The sequence below is a fragment of the Tamandua tetradactyla genome, chromosome 1, assembly GCF_023851605.1.
Source record: "Tamandua tetradactyla isolate mTamTet1 chromosome 1, mTamTet1.pri, whole genome shotgun sequence".
Taxonomy (NCBI): domain Eukaryota; kingdom Metazoa; phylum Chordata; class Mammalia; order Pilosa; family Myrmecophagidae; genus Tamandua; species Tamandua tetradactyla.
Genome location: NC_135327.1, coordinates 60,007,650 through 60,034,621, shown reverse-complemented (window position 1 = coordinate 60,034,621; position 26,972 = coordinate 60,007,650). Strand labels below are relative to the sequence as shown.

The window sequence follows — 26,972 nt, the reverse complement described above, 5'->3', positions numbered from 1 at the left end:
GCAAAAAGCCGGTGGCAGGGGCCCTTCCCTCCTGCTGGGAGTCAGTGAAGCTTTGGGGTCTTGCCCCAGGCCGGTCCCCATGTTCTCGTCTCAGGGTGGGCCCCTCTCAGGCTGTCTGACTGCCCCGGTTTTTGACGTGTCCCCCCCACCGTAGTCCAACGAGCTGAGGTTCTCGTGAGGCGGAAGCCCTGATGGGTCTCCTGCGTGCTAGGGCCGAAGTGGATGTCTGCTGGGGATGAGCGTACATTGGAAGGCTGGGGGTCCAGCTGGGGCTCATTCTGCCTCCCGGACTGGCTCGTCAGTGACCATGGGGGCCGACAACACAGCGTCCCTCCCAGCCCTCACCTCTGCAGGTCAGAAAGGTGCAGAGAGACCCCGTGCCATCTGAGACACAGCATTTGTAGCTAACAGGTGCATGGGCCCAGAGATGCTGTTCCCAAAAGATGAGGGCAAAGCAGCCAGGGGAGGGGCGAGGAACGGACATGCAAAGGCCCTGGGGAGAGAACAGTGCCAGCTTGGCCAGAGGGAAGGATGAGAAGGAGAGCAGCAGGGGCAGGGCTGGTGAGGTGAACAGGGGCCAAGCAGGCCTCGCCATTGATCTGGGACAAGACCCTGACTGCAGCATCAAGAAGTGGAGGGGGTGCAGCAGAGTAAGCAACACAGAACCAACCTGCCTATGTGGTGGGGGGCAGCCCTCAAAATCAGGGCATCAATTACAGCAGGGCAGTCTTGGACAATCACCTCACCTCTCCGAGCCTGTTTTCTTATCTTAATAGGGGGACTAACACACACAGGAATAGCCAAAATTAAAAGAACTGACAATAGCAAGTGCTGACAAAGACACAGGGTGACAGAACCCCACACACTGCTGGAGGGAAGGCAAAGGGGTGCAGCCCCCCTGGGAAACAGGACCCACATCCATCAGAACAAGGACCCACGTCCGCACAGAAACCTGCACACAGATGTTTACAGCAGCTCCATACCTAACTGTCAAAATGTGGAAACAACCCAAATGTCCATCACTAAGTGAGGAAGCTCACTTAGTGAGCTGAGATCCAGCCATGCAGCGGATGCCTCCAAACACTAAAACGGAATAAGTGCTTCGCAATGCTCTGACCAGGAGCAGGCATGCACAAAAGATTTCCCACTATTTGGGTCCCTGTAAATGAAATTCTACAAAAGGCAAAATTCATCCAGATAGGCAGAAAGCAGACCCGGATTGTTTCTAAGCATTAACTAGAAAAAGGCATGAGAGAGCCAGCCAGGTGATGGGAACATGGCTCTGCTCCATGGCCCTGCTCCATAGCTGTGCTCTGTGGCTGTGTTACCAGCTGTGTTCCTGGCTGTGCTCCATGGCTGTGCTCTGTGGCTGCACTCCCAGCTATGTTCACGGCCGTGCTCCATGGCTCTGTTCTATGGTATGCTCCCAACTGTGCTCTGCGGCTACACGCCCAGCTGTGCTCCACGGTGGTGTTCCCAACTGTGGCCCATGGCTGTGCTCCTAGCTATGCTCCATGGCTGTGCTCCACGCTGTGCTCACTGAGCAAAATGCATCCAGCTGAAGACTTCAGACTAAATGTGCTATGACAAGAATTGTTTGGCAAGCTCTCTGTCTCAGTAAATGCTCAATGAAAGTTATTATTCAATAAGAGCTCTTCCAACTGCCAAGAAAATGTGTCTCAAACCCAGAGCAAAAGTTTGGAAGGTCCTAAGCCTATGCAAGCCTGTGTCCTGGGAGACTGCCACGGGCATGTCAGGGGCACTTCCCCCTCCAGCCACCCCCCCCCCCCCCGACCAAGCCACAAATAGGCCCCGCATGCTGCATCCACTTGCATACCCCAACGTTGAGCAAAGGTGGGAGAGGGACACCCCGGTCAGGAGAGAAAGCAGGTCCCAGGATCCTCCCACCCCTCACCTGACCATGCTTGTGAGTGCCCACTGCAGTGCTCCCAGGGTGAGCACCCACACTGCAGCTGGCCCAGGGGCTCCAAGCCTGGCCCTGCCGCCCCTGACCGTCCCCTTAATTGCCTCCTTGGCAGCTGATCATTCAAGCTGATCCACAAGATAAAAATGCAAATCCTGGCCCACTATAAATTACCCTCTGACAAGAGCTTGCAGTAGCCAGAAGAATTTCCTTCTGGAAAGAGCTCGCCGGGGTGAAAGCACATCTCCTGAGCATCCCCTTCCCAGCGCCCCCGCAGGAGGCCCCGGTGTCCCTGGGCACGAGCAGCCCCGACTGCCGTGCACCCCTCTCAGCCCCGGGGCTCCCTCTCCCGGCAGGAGCCGAGGGTTCACTGACAGGCTGGCGGGGGGGGGGGGGGGTGTAGTCAAAGCCCTGGGGCCGCTCACCGCCTCCCCACCTGCCCCCAGCCAGGGGCCGAGCTGCGGTGACAGATTCTTGGGTCTCCCTTCCCCTGGCCTCGGGATTCGACTTTTTTTTTTTTAGGTCGTAAAATTCTACTTTTAATATTTTCAACTCTGTTTCTCATAAAACAAAAATATTAGCCTTTCTTTAAAGACACAATACCATTAATGTATCTTTATGATGTGTGCGGGATGTGCTGCGCCTGGGCCGCCAGGGTCTGAGCCCAAGGTCTTACCCGCCGCAGCAGACGCGGTTTTATTACCTGTGACCTGCGCACAGACAGCTCGGCTGAGCTGAAATCCCGCCCGCCCCTCGCCCTTACCCCGTCCTCTCCCCTTGGGGAGCACACCCCCCGCACCCACCCGCCACCCTGCCCGCCAGGCCACCCGGAGCCCTGCCCTCCGCGGCTTCCCCCTTGGGGCTCTCTGCACCCAGAATACCAGCAAGCAGAAAAACTAGTTTTCGGCTTCCCGGAGCCAGGCGAGGAGACCCGGAATGGCTGGCTCGGCTCCTGGCAAGGTCTGGAGGGGACAGCAACGGGGACGCTGCGTTTCCACGGCGGCCGGCCCCTCGCCACCTGTTCCCCACACAGCGCTGCCCTCCTCCCAAGGTGGCCCACCCCGGCCAGCCGCTGGCTCAGGAGTGCACACGTGGCCCAGCCCCGCTACCATCTGGCCCAGCCCCGCACAATTCCACTTCCAGGCGCACCCGGGAGAAATGGGAACGCGCGTCCACGTGAGATGTGTGCGCAGAGCGGCAGCAACACTGTCCACGACAGCCACCGTCGGACAAAAGGGGTTCTGAACGCTCGTCGCGGGGGGGCTGGCACTCAGCCGCGAAGGATGGCGGGCCTAGCGCGCCAGGACGCGAACGGAGCTCAGACCGAGACTGAGTGAAAGGAGCCCGACCCAAAGGGCGCACGTCGTGGGGCGGCCTTCACCCGAGTCTTCGCAACAGGCAGATCCACAGACTCGAAAAGTTGATAGAGGCCACCAAGAGACGCGGGGGGCGGGCAGGGGTCCTTAGCTGTTGGATACAGGAGCTTTCTGTGCGCTGATGGAAAGGTTTAGGACATTTGCACAGTTTGATGGCACTAAACACCATTGAATTGTACACTTGAAAATGGTTCATTGTACTTTATATGAATTTCAGCTCAATTTTAAAATGGGGGAAAAGTGCACACCTTGGTCTGGACACCCCCCCCCCCCCCCCCCAGGAGACAGATCCCCTCCAAGGAGCCCCACCTTGTCCTGGAAAGGAAGCCGCGGCTGTAGAGGTTGGGAACGGGCCACGGCCCCTCCGGCCCATGCACCCACTCTCCTGGGCCCCCCAGCACAGCCACCCCATGCGGGGATCCGACTCCGCAGCTGGCCCTGAGACCAGAACAAACTCTGGGCTTGACCCAGGAGAATTTCAGTTCCAGCCCCTCCGCACGCTTTTTATTTCCAGTTTTAACCTAGGTAGGCGCACACAGTATAGAGAGTAGACCAGCTGCTGGGCTCCCCGGGACGGGCAGAAATCCCCTGCCCCCTTCTGAACCCAGCCGAAATCTCCCACATCCCCGGGCAGCCCCTTCCCTCTTTCGGCAGGACTCTTCTGGCATTTTCCATCCAATCTCTAGTCAACGGACATACGGGAACTTGTCCCGGTTGAAACCTCCGCAGCCCATGGACCCATGTGGGAGGGGAGGGGTTAACTCTTTCACACAGTCCCACCCCCCACCCCAGCCACCCGGTCTTTCCCAAATGCCTCAGGACAACAGACAACGCTCACTCTCACACGTTTTAGACTGAAACTGCGATTCAGAGCCAAGCCCTGAGGTATAACTAACATTTGTTTCCTTTCTTGCAGTTTTTTTAAGACCTGGAGTTAAAGGTTGCCGTTTGTTTCTATTTTCTTATCAGTAGCATGTCACCCTCTCTTTATGTCTCACCCCATCCTGATGGGGTCGCTCTCTGGGGACCCTACTCTGTGCTCTCCTGGCTGAACCCCCCATTTGGTGGGACATGCCTCTTAATTCCAGGGGCTCTCAAACACTGTCCTAAGGCGCCAGGTGTGGAGTTTTGTTCATTTCACTGCCTTGGGCACACAGGACCTTCCCTTTGTGGATGCTGCTGCCCACCAGTTTGGGGAAATTTTCTTATATTATTTCTTCAGATTGGAATCTCTCAGCATCTCCCCATTCATTTGTTCTTTAATAATTTTTTTTATTGAGCACCTACTGTGTGCCAGAAGGCAGGATGCAGCAGTGAATGACATTCTAAAGTTAATCAATCATATCTGTAATAACTTTTTACTTGAAATTTTGAGAACATACACAGTTTTTTTTTTTTTTTTTAGAACCTGGGCAGGCACCGGGAATTGAACCTGGGTCCTCTGCCATGGCAGGCGAGCATTCTTGCCTGCTGAGCCACCGTGGCCCGCCCAACATACACAGTTTTGATAGTTAATCAAATGATACTTAATATATTGTTTAATATTTAGAATTCAAGTATGTCTGATATCTCTATTTATAGATTTTTTCTTTGTTTTAATCTTAAATTAGTTTATGAAACATATTGTACAAATAGGCTTTATGATGATTACTTAGACATATTTTTTAATATGCCTATGGATAAGCTAACTTAGATATCCATTTTAGGTGGTTAAGATTTCCATATGTTAATTGTAAAAAATATTTGTATCTTCGTATTTTCCTGAACTCAGAAAAATATTTAGTAATAAGGTCATTACTATAGCAATGCAGATGTTTGTAAGAACTTTCTACTTGATATTTTGAGAACATACAGTTTTGACAGCTGATCAAATGGTATCTAAGTTAGTGTTTAATACTTAGAATTTAAGAATTTTGCTATATGAATATGTAGATTTTTCCTTGTTGCCATAATTTTAAATTGGTTTATGAAACTTACTGCGCAAACACAGGCTTTACAATATTATGTGGCTACTTTATTTAAATATGCCTGTGGTTAATCTAACTAAGATATCCAATGTTGGTGGTTCTAAGTGTATTGCTTATTTTCTTAAATAAAATTTAAAAAAATAATAAAGTTAATCAATCAGTAAATATCACCACATGACCCATCCCAGGCGGGGCTGCCCCAGTCTGCAGTCAAGGAGGGCTTCCCTGAGGAGGGGTACTTGAGCCAAGGCCTTACGGATAGCCAGGAGTTGGCTGGAGAGGGCTCCAGTCAGGCAGGTATTGGGGGACCCATCGAACAAGGATCAGACCCCAACGCTCTGGCAGGCTCAGGTCAGAGAAGCAGAAGTCCAGCCCAGAGAACCCGTTGGGTGGCAAGTGGAAGGCAGCAAAGGTCACGGAGATAGGACCACCCACCCTGGCCCTGGTATCACGTGTCCCATCTTTAGAGCCACCTGATGGGGTGAGGTGCGGTGGTTTCTTTCCAGACTAGAAGACAGAGGCTTGAAGCTAGAGGGTGGCACCATCAAGTTCTCACTGCCGCAGCCTGCACTGGCCGTTCTCCCACGCTTGCTCCACCCTGGGCTCACGTGAGTGCCTCACTCGCCTCACCCGGGGCCTGTCTTTATTTTTTAATTTTGTATTTTGTTCATCGTGGGTTTTTTTCCTTGGCTTCTATTTTTTAATATTGTATTAAAATATTATTGACAATTTCTTATGAAACTAAACATGCAACTAGCATGTGATCCAACAGCTGAGCTCCTGGGCAGTAATCCCAGCACTCACACAGAGACCTGTGTGGGAAGGTCCACCGCAGCTTTATCTGTGATAGTCAAAAACACAGTGAGCCCATCTGGGCTTCGGTGGGGTGGGGGGGAGTTCTGTCCACACGTGGACATGACAAGAGCAGTAAAAAGGAACAAATTATCATGGCCGCTAGGGAATTATGCTAAGCAAAATATTCCATCCCAAAAGGTCACATACCGAATGATCCCATTTGTAACCTGTTTGCAGAATGACACATTTTAGAAATGGACAATAGGTTAATGGGTGCCGGGGCTTAGCCACAGGGACAGGGGGTGGCTGTGGTTACAGTACCGGACCTACGAGCCCATGCAGGTGATAAAACTGCACAGAACTGAGTACACCCACAGGTGAGCACCAGCCAAATGGGAATCTGAGTAAGGTCAGTGGATTGTGTCAATGTGAGATTTTACTACAGTTTCGCAAGATGTTACGGCAGGTGAGATTTTGTGCAAAGGACACAGGAGCACACTCTCTCTTTATTTCCTGCAACTGCACTTGAATCTGCAGTTGTCTCAATAAGAATTTCAGCTGAATAAAAACATATATTATTTCTTCCGCTTACTGAGATTTTTGGTGCCTCTGCAAACATTTCACCTGAGATGAGGGCCTCACCTGCCTACCCTAATCCCAGCCCTGCTGGACTCCCGAGCCACACCAGCCCCTGCCCTCCTCTGGCCAGCAGCCTCACTCTCCCTGCCATACCTGTGTCCCGGCGGCCTGGGCGGGCTACTTTGCCTCAGTCTCCCTCATGGCCCATTAGGCACTTGTCTCAGAAGGCCCGGCTAACTGCAGAGAGCATGCAACATGAGTCTGCCTGGCAAGTCCACTTCCCTTGTCTTTCAGCAAGTCAGCTGCACTCTATACAAGGAGGCTGGGCTGCGAGCACTGCACGAGGCGAGCATAGAGCAAACTGCAGAGATGGAAGCAGCCAGAGCATCTGTGAGTGGGGACTGCTAAATAAAGAGGAGGTTTTCATCTAGAGGGGTGCCATGCAGTGGCGTCTAAAAGAGAATGAAGATGAAGATGGCAGAGTGGGAAGCTCCAGGGCCAGGCCCTCCACCAGCATGACCATGGGCACATCAGCAACTGTCCAGATCAAGAGCTTTGAAGCCTGGGTCTGGTGGAGCACTCCACAGCATCCAGGGAAGAGCTGGCGGAAGAGGCCGGAGCAAAGATAGTTTGGAAAAGCCACAAATTGACAGCTCTGGCCCTCAACAACAGCTACAAAAACTAGCCATGCCAGAGGAGCAGGAGAACCAGATGTCCAAAGCTATAAAACATAATACTCAGAACGTCCAGTTCTCAACAAATTACAAAACACACCAAGAAATAGGAAAGTATGGACATTCTCAGGATTAAAAAAAAAAAAAAATGCTTGAAAATATCCCTGAGGAAGCCCATATATTGGAACTATTAGTCAAACACTTTAAATCAACGGTATTAAATATATTCAATGAGCTAAAGGAAATCATAGACCAAGAACTAAAAGAAATTAGCAAACATTTTCTGAGCAAAATAGAGAAGTTATAAAAAGGAACCAAACAGAAGTTTTGAGCTGCTAAGTAGAGTAACTGGAATGAAAAACTGATTAGAAAGATTCACTAACAGATTTGAACAGGCAGAAGAAAGAATAAGTGCATTTGAATAAGACAATTGAAATTATCCAGTGTGAGGAGCAGAAGGAGAAAATAACAAAGAGAAATGATAGAGCCTGTGCGGCACCATCCAGCTCACCAACACACACGTCATTGCAGTCCCAGAAGGACAAGAGAGAGAGAGAGAAAGGGGCAAGAAGGTATTGGAAGAAATAGTGGCTGAAAATTTCCTAAATCTGGTGAAAGACATGACTCCACACATCCAGGAAGCCAGCAAGCTCCAAGACTCTAGGGGAGCTACACCAGTACACACTAGAGCTAAATTCTTCAAATCCAAAGGCAAAGAGAGGCTTTTGATAGAGAGAAGTGACTTGTCATGCAAGTGAACTTGTCATGAGAAACCAAGAGGACAAAAGACAGTGGAGTGGCAGATTGAAAGTCCTTAGAAAACAAAAGTGTCAACTAAGAATTCTATGTGTGGCAAAATTACCTTTCAAAAATGAAGGATAAATTAAGAAATTTACAGGTAAACAAAAGCTGATAGAGTTCATTCCCAGAAGACCTGCCCTATATGACATACTGAAGGGAGTCCTTCAGGCTGAAATAAAAGGATGCTGGAACATTACTCAAAGCTATAAGAGAAATAAGGAACATGGATAAAGTAACTGCAGAGGTAAACATAAAATCCTTTATTATTGCACTTTTGGTTTGTAACTGCTCCCCCCTCCTTCCATGTGATTTAGGAAAATGTGTAAAGCAACCACTAAAATCTATGTTACTGGGCATACAATGTATAAAGACATAATCTGAGATGTTAACAGCGTAAAGGGGGAGGGAGGAGATATACGGGAGAGCTTGTAAACTGCTGAAACTAAGCTGGTAGTAGTCCAACTAGGTTATCATTAGTTTAAGATGTTAATTGTAATTATAAAGGTAACCACTAAGAAAACAACTGAAAACTGTAGAGAAAAGGAAAGACGGGAGTCAAAATGGGGGACCACAAAGAAGCAACTAAATATTTCATTAAAGCATGCATGGGACATACAGAAAACAAACAGCTGCGAGGCAGAAGTCAGTCCTTCCTTCCTTGTTATGGCACTGGAGCAGACTTCCCTTCTGCTCAGAGCCAGGCAGAGATCAGGAAATCAGAGCCAAAGGTCTGAGGATCTATATACCGTCTGTATGAGACTCACTTTTGGTACGAAGACACAAATAGTTTGAAAGCAAAAGGGTAGAAAAGATAGTCCCTGCAAGCAGTACTCAAAAGACAGGCAGGGCAGCTGCATCATTGTCAGGCAAAATAGGTATTTGGTCAAAAGGAGTTTAAAACCAAAAAAGGATATTATAATTGATATAAAATTCAATCCAGCAAGAAGTTATAATGGCTATAAACATATATGCATCTCACAACAGAGCCCCAAAATATAGAAGCAGAAATTGACAGCATTGAAAGGAAAAACATTACTAGGTGGAGACTTCAAAAACACCACTTTTGATAATTGATTAAAAATGAAACAAAAAAATTGGCGCCGGCCCTGCAGAGTCAGCCAGCCAGCCTGGCTCCCCTCCTCGGCCCCCATGGGCTGGCGGGCTGCCCTGAAGAGGCGGGGAGGGGAGGGGAGGGGAGGGGAGGACTGGGCCGGCGGGCGGGCAGGCCACCACGCCGGACCTCTGCGCTGCCCCCAGCTGCACGGGGAAGAGCACGCAGTCCCACCTGGCCTTCTTCAGGTTCCCGCGGGGCCCGACCAGATGCCAGAAGTGGGTGGAGAATTGAAGGAGAGCAGACTTGGCAGATAAAACACCCGATCAGCTAAATAAACGTTATCGGTTAGGTGCCAAACACTTTGAGACCTCTGTGATCTGTAGAACTATATATTATGCAGAGGCATCAGAAAACTAAAGAATGATTGGGTTATTTTATTTCTCAAAATTAATTGAAGCAGATACTTGTGGAGTCATCAGGAGAGTCCTTATAGACAGTTCTTCGAGATAATGCTATGCCAACAATATCTGATCTTACCAGGCATTTGAACAATCCACATTGTAGACACAGGAAACCGATAAAAGAATTGCATAAAGATGAAATCAGGAGACTGAAATGGAAAAAAAAGTTGATGAAACTTCTGAACAGGAACAAAAACATAAAGAAACAACAGCAATGCTCAGAACCCAAATGCAGGAGAAGGAGGTAAAGAACAGGATGAAAATATTTTACCTTTAACCCTCGAAGAGAAGGAAAACAAAGAATACCTAAAATCTTTATTTGAAATTTTGATTCTTACGGGAAAACAGAACACACCTCTGGATGGCCATGAGGTCGATGAACCTCCCGAAGTCTCTTCACTCCTGGTAACTTCCAAGCACTGCTGGAGAGCCGAGTAAATTCCGGGGAGGAGGGTCTGAGAAAGCGCTTGAGACAACAGCAGTTAACACATTGTTCTGTTCAAAAACACAGCAGAAGCAGATGCTGGAGACACGCGGGAGCTGCATTCGGGAAGGAGCTCCCAGGGAAGTGAGAGACTCACATTTCTTTCCAACGATCACTGATGATGCGGTAGACAGAGCAGGGGAAGAGCACCTGCCTGTGCTGGTGAGGTCTGCGGATGAATCTCATAACCTGAGAGAGGAATTTATGGGATTCCTCCTTATGAAGCAGATGCAGAAATTTGGGCTGTGAAATTTCACACAACAATAACTGAGAAATGGGGACTAAACATGGAATACTGTCGTGAACAGGCTTACATTGTGTCCAGGGGATTTTCTTCCAAAATGAAAGTTGTTGCCTCCGGACTTCTAGAGAAATATCCCCAAGCTGTCTACACACTCTGCCCTTCCTGTGCCTTAAATATGGGGTTAGTAAAATCAGTGCCTGTTACGGGACTGTTGCGTTGGGAACAATTGAGGAAGTTTCTTCTTTTTTCCATCAATCACCGCAACTACTTTTAGAACTTGACAATGTAATTTCGGTCCTTTTTCAGAGCAGTTGCGAAAGGGGTAATGAACTGAAGGAAATTTGCCATTCTCAATGGACAAGCAGGCATGATGCTTTTGAAATTTCAGTGGAACTCCTGCAAGTGCTTGTTTTGTATTTAGATGGAATAAATAGTGACACAAATATTAGCTGGAATAACTGTATGGCTGGCCGAGCATTTGTACTCTGTCGTGCACTAACAGATTTTGATTTCATTGTTACCGTTGTTGTTCTTAAGAATGTCCTGTATTTTACAAGAGCCTTTGGGAAAAATCTCCAGGGGCAAAACCTCTGATGTCTCCTTTGCAGCTAGCAGCTTGACTGCAGTGCTGCATTCACTAAATTAAGTGATGGAAAATATTGAAGTTTATCATGAATTTTGGTTTGAGGAAGCCACAGATTTGGCAATCAAACTTGATATTCATATGAAACTTCCTGGTAAATTCCACAGAGCTCAGCAAGCTAACTTGGAATTTCAGTTCATCTTGGAGAGTTACTGTAAGGAAACCCTAAGTGTTCCACCAGTGGAGCACAGTATTCAGGAACTTAAAGATATATTTTCAGAACAGCACTTCAAAGCTTTTAAATGCTTCTGTCTGGTACCCTCTGTCATGGGACAGCTCAAGTTCAATAGTCAGAGGAACACCATGCTGACATGTACAGAAGTGACTTACCCAATCCTGACACACTCTCAGGCGAGCTGCATTGTTGGAGAATCAAGTGGAAACACAGAGGAAAAGATACAGAGCTTCCATCCACCATTTATGAAGCCCTCCATCTGCCTGACATCAAATTTTGTCCTAATGTTTATGCTTTGTTGAAGGTCTTACGTATTCTTCCTGTGATGAAGGTTGAGAATGAACGCTATGAAAATGGACGAAAGCGTCTCAAAGCATACCTGAGGAACACTTCGACAGACCCAAGGTCAAGTAACTTGGCTTTGCTTAACATAAATTTTGATACAAAACATGATTTGGATTTGATGGTGGACACATATATCAAAATCTATACAACTAAGTTAGAGCTTCCTACAAGTAATTCAGAAACACTGAAAATACTTAAAAGACTTTTAAAGTACGTTTTCATCTTACATTTGGACATCTTACATCTTATGTGTGAGATGTATGTAAGCTGCTTAATCACTGACTGTTTTTGCCTATAGGTCTCCCATTGAATACATTAGTCATTAATAATCTACCTATCTAAAGGGCTCCTGTTTGAACTCTCATGCTTTGAAGACACATCTATTCTTCTAGAAGATAGCATTGAAAGTACCACGCTTCATTTTTGCGTGATCTTTGTTAGTGGCACTCTGAAATTACTTTAATTAAGTCATTTGAGACATAACATTAATTATCACTGTGGATCCAATTGTCAGTTCACTTATCAGCACTTGGAAGAAATAAATAATATATTAAATACCATTTGATTAACTATCAAAACTGTATATGTTCTCAAAATATCAAGTAAAAAGTTATTACAAATATGATTGATTAACTTTAGAATGTCATTCACTGCTGCATCCTGCCTTCTGGCACACAGTAGGTGCTCAATAAAAAAAAAATTATTAAAGAACGAATGAATGGGGAGATCCTAAGGGATTCCAATCTGAAGAAGTAATATAAGAAAATTTCCCCAAACTGGAGGGCGGCAGCATCCACAAAGGGAAGGTCCTGTGTGCCCAGGGCAGTGAAATGAACAAAACTCCACATCTGGTGCCTTAGGACAGTGTTTGAGAGCCCCTGGAATTAAGAGGCATGTCCCACCAAATGGGGGGTTCAGCCAGGAGAGCACAGAGTAGGGTCCCCAGAGAGCGACCCCATCAGGATGGGGTGTGGAAGAAAGGGATGCATTTTGTAAAATATTAAAATGAGGCTCACAACTGACCTTTAACTAGTAGGACTTTTAAGTATGTTGTTAAGAATTTGAATTGGACAGTTAAGGGAATTATCAGAGAGGGGGAGAAGCTGAGCTCGCCAAGCAAAGATTACCGTGTAGATTTTGTCTTCATCAAATGAACCTAAAGGAACAAGTTACAGTTAAAGTTTGAATGCCTTTTTCCACATCTGGTTGTTGCTGTTTACATTCCTTTGTTGAGCCTCCACCTTCATAAGCTTTTTAGCAGGTATGTGTTGAACACTTCTGTTTTGTGGTCAAGACAGAATGAGAAGCCATGAATACTGATAGCTGATTTGTCTGTTCTCCTCTATCTCCATGACTATATCTACTGCCTCACCTTGATTTATAAGCGAAACCTGGGGAGCCTACAAAAATAAGTGTTTTGGGGCGGGCCGCGGTGGCTCAGCGGGCAAAGTGCTTGCCTGCTATGCCGGAGGACCTCGGTTCGATTCCCGGCCCCAGCCCATGTAACAAAAACGGAGAAACAGAATACAATAAAACAAGAAAATGTTTAAAAATGTTTCCCTTTCTTCCTTCCTTCCTTCCTTCTATCCTTCCTTCCTTCTCTCTGTCTTTCCTTTAAAAAAAAAAAAAAAAAAAAAAAAAAAAAAAAAAGTGTTTTGTGGCCTATCTAGGAATAACACAGAAAATATTGCTGTTATTTTTGGTGAAGAAAATCAATTTTGTACAGTTTATTTCAATCTAAATTAAATGTGAATTTTGTTTTTAAAAAAACTGAACCAAAGATCAATAGAGAAACAAAGCATTTCAGCAACACTATTAACCAGTTAGACCTAATGGTCATTTCTAAAACATTCCATCCAACAACAGCAGAATACACATTCTTCTCAGGTGCACATGGAACATTTTCCAGGATAGACCGCATGTTAGGTCACAAGTGAAATTATAATAATTTTTAAAATATTGAAATCATACCACGTACATTCTCAGACTATACTGAATAAAGGTAGAAATCAGTAACAGAAAGGAAAACTCAAAATTTACGATTGTGTGGAAATTAAACAACACACTATTACACAATCAATAAGTCAAAGAAGAAATTACAAGGGAAATTAGGAAATATGTTGAGACAAACACAAATACAATATACCAAAACTTACAGGATGTAGTGAAGGCAGTGTCCAGAGGGAAATTTCTAGCTCTAACCATTTACATTTAAAAAAAGAAGAAAGAGCACAAATCAATAACCTGACTTCGCACCTAAAGAAACTGTAACAAGATGAGCAAACTAAACCCAAAGATGGTAGAAGGAAGGAAAGAGTAAAAATTAGAGAAGAGATAAGTGTAACAGAGAATAGAAAAACAATATAGAGAATCAACAAAACTAAAAGTTGATTTTTTGAAGGATCAATAAAATCAAGAAAGCTTTAGCCAGACTGTTCTAGTTTGCTAGCTGCCGGAATGCAACACACCAGAGACAGATTGACTTTTAATAAAAGGGGATTTATTTCATTAGTTCTTCAGAGAAAAGGCAGCTAACTTTCCACTGAGGTTCTTTCTTATGTGGGGAAGGCACAGGGCGATCTCTGCTGGCCTCTCCAGGCCTCTGGGCTCCAGCAACTTTCCCCAGGGTGATTTCTTTCTGCATCTCCAAAAGCCTGGGCTGAGCTGCGAGTGCTGAGATGAGGTATGCTGAGCAACTTGGGCTGTGCTACATTGAGCTCTCTCATTTAAGCATCAGCCAATAGTGTCAAACATCATTCATCACAGCAGGCACGCCTCCTAGCCAACTGTGGGTGTAATCAGCAACAGATGAGGTTCATGTACCATTGGCTCATGTCCACAGCAACAGAACTAGGTGCCTTCACCTGGCCAAGTTGACAACTGAATAGAACTAGCCACACAGACTAACAAAGAAAAAGAGAGGGGGACACAAATAATTAAAATCAGTAATTGCCTTACTGAAATTAAAAGGATTATAGAAGGAGGCTATGAATTCTATATGCGAACAAGTAGGGAAACCTGGATGAAATGGACAAATTTCTTGAAACATACGAATTAACTAGTCTGAAGCAAGAAGAAATAGAAAATCTCAACAGACCTATAACAAGAGATTGAATCAGTAATTTAAAACTACCCAAGAAAAAAAAGTGCAGAACTGGATAGCTTCACTACTGAACTCCACTAAACATTTAAAGAAGACTTAGCACAAATCCTTTTCAAATTCTTCCAAAAGATGGAAAAGAAGGGAACACTTTGGCCAGCATCACCCTGCTTCCAAAGCCAGATAAAGATGGCACAAGAAAAGAAAATTAAAGACCAGCATCATTGATGAATATGATGCAAAAGTCCTCAACAAACCAAATACAACAGTATATTAAAATAATCCTGTGCCATGACCAAGTGGGATTTATTCCAAGAACGTAAGGATGGCTCATCGCAAAAACATCAATCAACATAATACACCACGTTAGTAGAATGAAGGGGAAAATTACGCAATCACCACAATTGATGCAGAAAAGGCATTTGACAAAATCCAATATCCTTTCATGATAAAAAAAAAAAAAAAACCTCAGGAAACTAGGAATAGAAGGGAAAATTCTCAACACAAAAAGGACGTTTATGAAAAACCCGCAATGAATATCATACTCAATGGTGAAGGACAAAAAACTCTCCCCATAAGATCACAGAGGCTTTTGAACAAGGAACCCGAATCCATTCAATGGAAAGAATAGTCCCTTCAACAAACGGTGCTGGGACAGTTGGACATCACGTGTGAAAGAATGAATGTGGACCCTTATATCTCACCAGATACAAAAACTAACCCAAAATGGGCCAACGACCTAAGAGCTGATACTATAAAACTCTGACAAGAAAACATAGGAAAATATCTTTAGGACCTTGTAGGGAGCAATGGATTTCTAGATTTTACAAGAAAAGCACAAGCAACAAAAGAAAAGGTAGAGAAAGGAAAACTCCAGACCAATCTCCCTAATGAACATAGATGCAAAAATTCTTAACAAAATGCTAGCAAATCAAATCCAACACCACACTGAAAGAATTATACATAATAACCATGTGGGGTATATTCCAGGAATACAAGAGTGGGTCAGCATAAGAAAATCAACTAATATAATACAACAAATCGAGAGGGGAAAAATCACATGATCATATCGATTGATGCTGAAAAAGCATTCAACAAAATCCAGCATCCTTTCCTGTTAAAAACATCTGAAAAGATAAGAATTGAAGGAAACTTTATCAATATCAAAAAGGGCATATATGAAAAATTCATAGTCAGCATCATACTTAATGGTGAGAAATTGAAAGCATTCCCCCTAAGATCAGGAATAAATCAAGGATGCCCATTGTCACCACTGTTATTCAACATTGTCCTAGAAGTCCTAGCTGGAGCGATTAGACAGGAGAAAGAAATAAAAGGCATATAAATAGGAAATGAAGAAGTAAAACATTCATTATTTGCAGATGACATGATCCTATACCCAGAAAACCCTGAGAAATCTACAGCAAAGCTATTTGAGTTAATAAACAAATTCAGCAAAGTGGTAGGATATAGGATTAATGTACAAAAATCAATAATGTTTCTATACACAAGCAATGCCCTATCTGAGGTGACAATTAAGGAAAAAATTCCACTCAGAAAGCAATCAGAAGGATCAAGTATCTAGGAATAAGCCTCATCAGGAGTGTCAAGGACTTATACACTGAAAATTACCAAAAAAATTGCTAAAATAAATGAAAAATGACCTAAATAGGTGGAAAGACATTTGGTGCTCAAGGATGGGAAGGTTGAATGTCATCAAGATGTCAGTTCTACCCAAACTGATCTACAGATTCAAGGCAATACCAGTCAAAATCCCAATAACCTACTTTGAAGACTTGGAAAAGCTGATTATCAAATTTATATAGAAGGTGGAGGTTGCTCTTACGTAAGCTTCAGCTAGACATTGCTACCTATCATAACCTGCCAAACCCCAACCAGGACCATTCCAGCCAATCCTAAAGAACACCTAGGGCAATATATAAGATTCCACAAGGGTTCCATGCACTAGAGTAATTTTCCCAGAAACCTACAACCTCCAGAAGAGTCCCTGGACCAGATAAGTCCTGAAACTTAGAGGGCTCAGCCTCTACAGAACATGAGACAGTTCTATCTCCCTACCCCATATTAGTGACAGCCCCTTCCAACATGAAAAAGTTAAAATGGCCATAACCCAAACACCCCTAAAGAAAGGGATGGAAAAATCAAAGGTGATGGTGGAGTTATACAGAGAAGATAGTATTTAACAAATGAGTATGGATGCTGAATCATTAAATTGATATTTCCTTTAGTCTCCAGTATTTTAGAGCAGCTAGAAGTAAAAACCTAAAATTGTGGAATTGAAACCCATGTCAAACTCTGAAATATGTTCTACAACTAGTTGTGGTGCTATGCTTTGAAATATATTGCTTTTTTGTATATATGTTATTTTTCACAAAAAAAAAGAAGAAAGAAAGTCGATTGTGATGATAAAATATTTAAGCCTTCTAGCCTCCTATATTCTGGAGCAACTAGAATAAAAAAATCTGAGAGGATCGTATGGTAGCCCACGACAAACTCTGGGATCTGTCCTGTAACTACCTGTTGAAGAGAGCTTTGAAAACTATTGCTTTTTTGTTTCTTTGCTTTGTATGTATGTTATACTATACAATAAAAAAGTTAAAAAAAATTATATAGGAGGAAAAGAGACCCAGAATAGTTAAAGATATCCTACAAAAGAAGAATGAAGTGGGTAGGCTATCACTTCCAGACTTTAAAGCTTATTATAAAGCCACAGTGGTCATAACAGCATGGTACTAGCACACAGATAGAAGGATCAACCAATGGAATAGAATCAAGAGTGCAGAAATAGGCCACCAAATTTATGGACATTTGATCTTCGGTAAGGCTCCCAAATCCACTGAAGTGAAACAGAATGGTCTTTTCAGTAAATAGGCATGGGAGAACTGGGTTTCTATAGCCAAGAGAATGAAAGAGGACCCCTACCTCACACCCTATACAAAAATTAAATCAGAATGGATTAAAAACCTAAATCTAATAGCCAGTAGCCTAAAAGATTGAGAGAAAATGCAGAGAAACATCTTCAAGATCTAGTAATAAGAGGTAGCTTCTGAAACTTTAAACCTAAAGCACAAGCAGCGAAAGAAAAACTAGACAAATGGGAACTCCTTAAGAACAAAGCTTCTGTGCTTCAAAGGACTTTGTTTAAAAGGTAAAGAGGCAGCCAACTCAATGGGAGAAAATATTTGGAAACCACATATGGGATAAAGGCTCAATATCTTATGTACATAAAGAAATTATACAGCTCATCAACAAAAGAACAAACAACCCAATTATAAAATGGGCAGAGGATATGAATAGGCACTTTTCTGAAGAGGAAATACAGATGGCTAAAAAGCATATGAAGAGCTGCTCATTTTCATTGGCTATGAGAGAAATGCAAACTAAGACAACAATGAGATATCACGTCATGCCTATAAAAATGGCTGCTATTAGTATATCTTTTTATTTAAAGAGTAGTTGTGTCCTAAAATAAAATGGGTGGTTGTTACAGAATGAGAAAGAAGAAAATGTAGGACAGATATAGAAAGTCTCAGAAAATTCACAGAAAAGGAAATTATGGTAAAAGTTGGGAAAGGTTTGATGGGTCTACCTATACATATTTTAAAGTTTTAGTATCAAATAATACATTCATGCAAAACTAAAATTTAGTTTTCTCTATTAAAGTAACAAAATTTTCTTGGATTATTGGTCTGTTTTAGTAGGAGGTTATACAGAGTTTTTTCCCCTGAATAATCAGTGTAAAAAACAGAAGGTCTGTGTTTTATCAAAATAACTTCCTGTGTTTTATGTTAACTTTATCATGTCCTGGTTCTTTAAGAAAATCAAGCCTTCTCACTTTTAAAAGAACCAAGTCTTTTCTTGAATTTATTTAAATAAAGAAGTAATATTGTTTCACACACACACAAAAAAATGGCTGCTATTAAACAAATAGGAAACTACAATTGTTGGAGAGGATGCGGAGAAATTGGAACATTTATTCATTGTTGCTGGGAATGTATAATGGTGCAGCCACTGTGGAAGACAGTTTGGCCATTCCTCGGAAAACTAAATATCAAATTGCCCTATGACCCAGCAATAGCAATACTCGGTATATACCCAGAAGAGCTGAGGACAGTGACAAGAACAGACATTCGCACACTGATGTTCATAGCGGCACTATTCACAATTGCTAAAAGATGGAAACATTCAAATGCCCATCAACAGATGAGTGGATAAACAAAATGTGGTGTGTATATATATATATATATATATATATATGTGTGTGTGTGTGTGTGTATATACACACACACACAATGGAATATTATGCAGCAGTAAGACAAAATGAGGTCCCAAAACATATGACAACATGGACGAACCTTGAGGACATATGCCGACTGAAATAAGTCAGTCACAAAAGGATAGATAACGTATGATTTCGTTATTATGACTCTGATAAAGGTAATTTCAGAGGTTACACTGCAGAATATAGCAGACCTAGATGTACCCAGAAGCTAGAGATAGAGGAAAAGCCACCCTAAGAGGCTGAACCTAAATGCACGGAAACAGATAGAAGTGATGGTAACTGAATAGCGGATTTTTAAGTACCATTGCCATATTGAAGGTGAATATGACTGAAAGGGGATGTACAGTGCCATGTATCCCAGTGATTAGCTTTATGATTATAAATAAGTTCTCACCTGAACTATTTCAATGATCCAATAGTAAACAAGGAGTCAGTAGTAGAGGGATATAGGGGGGAACTAAAATGCATGCTACAGCCAATAGTTTACAGGCAGTTAGATAATGCTAGTGGTCATCGTTGGCTAAACCCCAATCAACATCACTCCTGTTGTCTTTCAAAAGCACCTGAGGCTCGAAGTGAGACTCTATAAAGATTTCAGGCACTAGATTTGCCTTCCTGGAACATATGATTCCAGGAGGGTTCCTAGGTCTGATAAATCCAGAAGCCTTGGGGGACCAGACTCTCCAGGATTTATCAATTGATTGCATCCCCCAGTCCTTCCATGTGGACACCTGTTCTCAGCATGAAATAGTCAGAACACGCATTGTCCAAAGATCCCTACAGAGTGGGAGAAGGATTAAAGAAGAGAGAGGAGGTAATACAGAGAAAATGGGATTTAACAAATGAGTTTGGCTGCTGAATCACTAAATTAATATTCCTTTAGCCTCCAGGGTTTTGGAGTAGCTAGAAAGAAAGATCTGAGATGGTGGGATGGTAGTACATGACAAACTCTAGAATCTAGTATGTAGCTACTTACTGAAATATGCTTTGAAAATTAATGCTTTTTTTCTTTCCTTGCTTTGTATATATGCTATATTTTACAATAAAAAACATTTAAAAAAGAAAAGGTAGATAAAATGCACTACATCAAAATTAAAAACTTTTAAGCATCAAAGGACATTATCAAGAAAGTGGAAAGACAACCTACAGAAAATCTGGAAAGCACATATCTGATAAGGATTAATATTCAGAATATAAAGAGAACTCCTACAATGTAACAACAAACAGATAAACAACCCAAACAAAAAATGGGCCAAAGACTTGAATAGACATTTCTCCAAAGAAGGTATTCAAATGGACAATAATTATATGCAAAGATGCTCAACATCATTAACCATTAGAGAAATGCAAATTAAAATTACAGTGAGATGGGCAGGCCACAGTGGCTCAGCAGGTAGAGTTCTCACCTGCCATGCTGGAGACCTGGGTTTGATTCCCAGTGCCTGCCCATGCAAAAAAAAAAAAAATTACAGTGAGATACCATTTCACACCCACTAAGATGGCTATTATTAAAAAAAAAAAGCCAAATCCAACCCCCCCACACCAAAAAAAGCAGCTCAGTGTAGGTGAAGATGCGGAGAAATAGGAGCCCTCTTACATGCTGGTGAGAAGGTAAGATGGTGCAGCCACAGTGGAAAACAGTTTTGCAGCTCCTCAAAAAATTAAACATAGACTTACCATACAATACAGCAGTTCCACTCCTACATTTATACTCAAAAGAGTTGTAAGTAAGGACCTGAATGGATATTTCTACACCGTTTTCATGGCAGCATTATCCACAGGAGTCAAAAGGTGGGAGCACCCCAATGGTACATCAACAGATGAATGAACACAATGTGTCCGTCCAGACAATGGAAACTGTTCAGCCACGGAAAGACGCGCAGTGCTGGGCCACGCTGCAACGTGGCCTCGGAGCCATCACGGTGAGTGAAAGAAGCCACATGAAAGGACAAATATTGTGACTTCTCTTATAGGAAATACTTAGAGTAAGCACATTCATAGAGACAGAAGAGCAGTGGTTACCAGGGGTGGGGGAGGGATGAGGACTTCTTGTTAAATGAGTGTGAGTTTTTGGTCTGAAAATAGTCTGAAAGTAGATAGTGGTGAACACAACACAGTCTTGTCAATGTATTTAATGTCAGAGAATTGTCCATTTAAAATGGTTAAAATGATGTTTATTATGTATATTTTGCAATTTACAAGACATTTTATATTTTAAAGTGTCTATTTAAAAAAATAAAGAAAGAGTGAGGGCGATCAGCCTTCTAAAGCAAGCCAGATCAAAAGATCACGTGGAAGCTAAAAATAGATTCCCAGACTCTTCCTTACCCTACCGACCCCAGTCTCCAGGGAAGGCCTGGCTGTCCATCCATCCAGCTGCCTATCCCTCGATCGATCTATCTATTTTTGTCTATCTTCTATCTATTTTGCTTTCTCTAATCTATTGACGTACTTTCCTTCACACCTACGATTGATAGACAGATAATTGTTTTTAGCCAGATTCCGATGCGTCTCCCCTCGGGTGCGTCTAGAACCTGCTGTGCTGATGCCTGTCCGTATCCATGCCTCCCACAGGCTGCGCAGGGAAATCACAGAAAGAGGTTTTTATTTCAACGCCTTTGGGGGGCCCCCAGTGAATTAATGTGGAGTCATCCTATTCCCCCCACCGCCAATTCCACTCCACGGGCTGACAGCAAGAGCTGAGCCCCAGCGTCCAGAGCTGCGTGATTCACAACCCGCAAAACGTGGGGCGGCCCGAGTGGCATCGGGAGAAGGAGAAGCCACGTGCATGCACGCGAGAGGGCCGTGGAAGAGTGAGGCTCAGATGCGGTTGCACTGTGCACCAACCTCACAGCCACGATGCGGGCTGAGAGCTGCCAACTGCATCCTGAATGGCTTCATTCATCGGAATCATCCGGAACAGGTAAGCCCTCAGAGACAGAAAGCAGGTTGGCAGCTGCCAGGCCTGTGGGAAGGGTCAGGAGTGACTGCTCAGGGACTAGGGGCTTCTTTTGGGGGCGTAAAAATGTTCTGGAACTAGATAGAAGTGGTGGCTGCCCAACATTGTGACCCCACTAAATGCCACAAAATTGCACCCTTCCAAATGGTTAAAATAGTACGTTTTGTTATGTGAATTTAACACATGCACGCACGCGCGCGTGCGCGCGCACACACACACACACACACACACACACACACACACACACGGGATTTTTTTAACTCCTGGGTCCCAGCATGCGAGTCTAATTGTTGGGGGGTGTGGTCTGGATTTTACAAATTCCCAGGTGATCTTTGGTGCTGGAGGGGCTGGAGGGGTGCGCAGACATCACAAAGGCTGCCTCACCCCTGCAGCCCCTCCCTTTTGCAGAGCCCCATTAATAGGTGACCCATTTATCTGGGGGTCAGGCCCGAAGCCCCCCCTTATCTATCAATCCAGTAACACAAACATCAGGCAGGGCCGACAGGCTTTTAACAAGGCATTTATGAAGAGGTGCCTTTGAAGCCTTATCTCGCCACCCCTCCCCGCTCTGGGATAAAAGCCCGGGAGAACCGCCGCTCCCCCAGGAAGCAGGCACTGGGGGCCGTGGGGAACCCCGTGTCAGGGCAGGGGTGGGGAGCTGCTTGGCCAGGAGGGGCCCTGGCTGGGCTCTGGGTGCTGCCTCCAATGTCGGGTGGGACGGCCTGGCGTGAGCAGGCAGTAGGACACGGGTGACAATGCACCCTGCAAACTGAAACCCAGCCACGGTGTGCTCTGCAGGACCTGTGTTGTGAGCCTGTGCTCTCTTGGAGGGTGAATGGCTCCGCAGCACCCAGCCCGGAGAGTTTCAAGTGGTGAATAATAAATCCCACAACATTGTCTTGTTCAATCCTCCAGGCAGCCTGCCAAGTTGGATCATTGACTTTGGACTACAGATGAGTAAACTGAGTCTCAGAGAAAGTCCAGTACGTGCCCAACTCTGACGCCCCAAATTTGCTAAAACAGGGTAAGTGTACCAGCTGCGCCCAGGGCCACACGCCCCATGAGCCCAAGAAGAGCCAGGGAGGCCTGGGGACAGGTGTTGGGCGGCTACATGGGTGGAGGAAGGGACAGAGGGCCCAAATCATGGGCAAGGGAATGAGACAGTCAGCACCCACTGCACACCCCAGACCCACCTTTGAATGTCATCTCCAGGCATGCAACCTCCTCCTCCCGCCCACAGTTCCCGACAGCCCCGGGAGGCCAGCAAAAACCCACCTAGGGTTCTGTGGAGCCACTGGCCACGTGACCCCCAATCCCTCCAGACTTGGCTCCCCCCCAAAGAAAATAGTCAACAGGCTATACAAGCTCAGCCGTGCAGTGCCACCTGGCGTTCCCTGCAGCTGTGGGGACAGCACACAGGCTCAGCACCCGGCTGGACACTGTCATCGACCATGCTGACCCAGCCTCCCACCTGACCCATCAGACAGGCCCTGGGTGATGACCAGTCACCTGGGTGGGGAAACTGAGCCAGAGCAATCCAGGACCCAGAGCTGCCAACGCCCAGCCACAGAACAAGGGAACATACTCCCTCCCACCCCAGGCTTGGGGTTCTTGGGAAGGAGCCGCGGCTCCCCCCACCTCCCAGGTTTCTGGGGCTACCTGCCCTGTCTCAGTAGAGGGAGTCAGAGAGCTGCCTTCCTGCTGTTCCTACCTGTGGACCCAGCCTGGGCCAGGCAGGCAAACAAGAGCCCCAGGCTTGGGCACGCCCGGCCACTGCCCTCCCACCAGCCAGGGGGGACCCCCAGGACCAGGTCCACAGATGCCTCCACAGCCCCGCGAACAAAACCAGCATCTGGACCCATGGCCGTGGCTGTGCTCCCACTTTCTCTGCACCCCCCCACCCCCGACCATCTGCTCAACCACATGGGCTCAGCCCACCATCCCACCCCTGCCCTGTCCCCAGCCCTCTCTGTGTGTCCTGCACCCCTCTTCCAGCAGTCTCAGCTCAAGCATCACCTGGCATGCACCCCATCTGCAGGGCGCCCTCACCCCATCATGAATCAGCCACCACTTCCTTTTTCCAAAAGTACTGGGCACCAACTCACATGACCAGTATTACCTAATCCCTTGCCAGCCACTGCCTGCCCCTCACTGCAAGTGCCTGGCCCAGCTGGTACACTGCAGGTGCCCTCCATGGCCCACAGGCAGCAGGTTCATGTGCGCTCCATTAAGGTGCAGACCTGCCCCTGCCTGCCCTGTTCACCTTTGTGTCCTCAGCACCTGGGCAGTCCCTGATACAAAGGGGGTGGAGGGCCTCGGTAAATATTTGTTGCATATGCAAATGTGTGCAAACAGCCAGGATAGAACAAATGAAGGTGCAGTGCAGCCATGAGCAAATGAATGAATGCACATGTGCAACCATAAACAATTTAATGAATCTGTGAGTGCAGCCATGAACAAATCAATGAATGTGCACATGTGCACATGCAGCCATGAACAAATCAATGAATGTGTACATGCAGCCATGAACAAATGAATGAATGTGTACATGCAGCCATGAACAAATGAATGTGCACATGCAGCCAACAAATGAATGAATGTGCACATGCAGCCACGAACAAATGAATGAATGTGTATATGCAGCCATGGACGAATGAATGTGCACATGCAGCCATGAGCGAATGAAGGAATGTGTGCATGCAGCCATGAATGAATGAATGAATGTGTACATGCAGCCATGAACAAATGAATGTGCACATGCAGCCAACAAATGAATGAATGTGCACTTGCAGCCACGAACAAATGAATGAATGTGTATATGCAGCCATGGACAAATGAATGTGCACATGCAGCCATGAGCGAATGAAGGAATGTGTGCATGCAGCCATGAATGAATGAATGAATGTGTGATACTCAACATGGTGGGTGCTGCCTTGACGCCACCTTCAGAACGTGAAAACCAGGGCCCGGCTCAAGGTACATGGGGAGTGGTGGATTCGGTCCAGGAGAGGCTTTTGACTCCAATGCCTATGTCTTCCCACTCTGAGGGGTGTCCCTGCACCCTGCTGTGCACTGGGCACCGAGACAGAACACTGTGCGCATTTGGCCTTGCCTGTGGGCTATGTCCTGAGAGGTCATCTTGCTTGCCTCAGACCGTCAGATGCACCATACCAGGTGGCAGTAAGGGGGCCCCTTGGCTGGAGTCCGGTAAAGGTTCCCACTGACCTCGGAGCCCAGTCCAGCACCCCGGAGCTTGTCCCTGTACAAGTAAATGTCTATTGAGCACCAGGGGCCTTGCCTGGCTCCACAGGTGCTGGGGACTGGCCAAGTCTACCCTGGGGCTTAGTCTGGGAGGGGGGCCCTCAAGTGGACTAGCAGAGCACCCCAACATGTTTGGGTCCATGCACCTAAGAGAGCCCCACTTTAGGGGTTCTGGGACCCCCCAGCTCCACCCCACAGAGCAAGGCGGACTCCAGGCCAGGTGCCCTGAGCCAGATTGGATGCATGAAGTGGGGAGGGAGGGTCTAGGAAGTGCCCGCAGGATGGGGAGGAGTCTTCACCCACTCTGGGCGGGCCCGGGGAAGTCCTAGCCATCCAGGCCACAGACCCATCCGTCCTTTGGGGCCCAGATGTGGGGGTGTCACACAGGTGCCTCTCCAGAGCACCCAGGTCAGCCCCCATGCACTGAGCACCCTGGGCCAGGCACATGACCTCCCAGGCCTCGGTTTTGTTGCCTACAGACAGGTTGTTCTGGGGATGAGAGGCCACCTCATGGAAAGTTCCACCAGGGCAGCCATGGTCACTGAGGGAGGTGGCAGGCAGGGGAGGGGTCTCTGAGCACATACAGGAGGCACACGGGACCCCCAGCTCTCACGGGACATCCAGAGAAGCAGGCAACAGGTCCGAGATGCGTCTATCCACAGGCGAAGGAGGCAGCTGTGGCTTCTCCATAGTCCAGGCCACTAGAACCTGGGCGAGGCCTCACAGAAAGCAGGCTGTGGGCAGGGAAAACAGGGCAATGAGGCCTGGGCCCCCCTGGAGGTTTCCTGTCAAGGCCAGGTGGGCCTCCAGCCTCCCCAGTGTCCACATCTGCACCTCAGGCAGGGGCAAGAACTGTCTCTGCAGAGTGGAGGCAGAGCAAATGGACTGCCATGCCCACCACAGGACCCCAAAATACAGATGCCTTTTTCTTTAATCAGCTCTAAGGTGGCACAATTTACCTAAAGCAAATTTCACACTTTTTTAAGTCCTCTGATGAGTTTTGCCAAACGGGAGGCAACTCCTGTGTGGCCACCACCCAGTCACGAGGCCCACAAAGCTCCTTCTGCCCCTTTGCTGCCAGCCCACCCCACCTGGGACCCCATGTGCCCCCCAGTGGAGTAGCACCGTGCCTCTGGGCACCGCATCTCCCTGCTGCACACACCTGCCCACGTGCTGCTGCCAGGGCTCCTGCCTCTCCCAGGCCGAGTGTCAACACTCCTTTGTACACAACTGGGCCCGATCAGTTTGGGGTGATTTTGAATAAAGTCCCTCGGAGGGCCCCTGAAGGAGCCTCTGTGTAGTTGTGGGGTGGATTACCTTCAAGAAACTCATGACATCTGCTTGGTCCCAGACACTGCCCTCCACGGCCGCCCCTGCCCACCGCTCCCGCAGCCTGGAAAGGGAAGCACCTGCTTTCGGCGTGTTCAAGGTCAGGCCCTTGCCGAGGGCTTTGCCTGTCTGGGCCACTTCATGGCTCCTCCCGTGCCCCCGTCTGTAGATGGGGTCCTGGGTTCAGAAAGGTTGAGTAACTGGCCCAAGATTGCCCAGCTCATAGAGGCAGAGTCAGAATTCAAACTTGGCCAGGTGGGATACTGGGCGCAAACTGTAGGGTCCAAGCCCCCACCCACACACCTCACCCAGACTCTCGAGACTGCCCCAGCAGCACCCCACCCTTGCTCCTGCTCTCCCACAGGGACACCCCCAGCAGGCAAGGGCTGGCTACATGACACTGCCGGCATGATTAACACCACAGAATTGCATACCTGAAGTGGTTACAGGGGGAGAACTCAGATTACATAAATGTGACCAGAATAAAAATTTTTAAAA

At 46.1% G+C, this 26,972-nt stretch overlaps 1 pseudogene; it reads left to right on the top strand.

Moving 5' to 3' along the window:
* The first annotated feature begins 6,516 nt into the window (after nucleotides 1–6,516).
* Nucleotides 6,517–22,310, top strand: LOC143680695 (52 kDa repressor of the inhibitor of the protein kinase-like; annotated as a pseudogene).
* The last annotated feature ends 4,662 nt before the right edge of the window (nucleotides 22,311–26,972 follow it).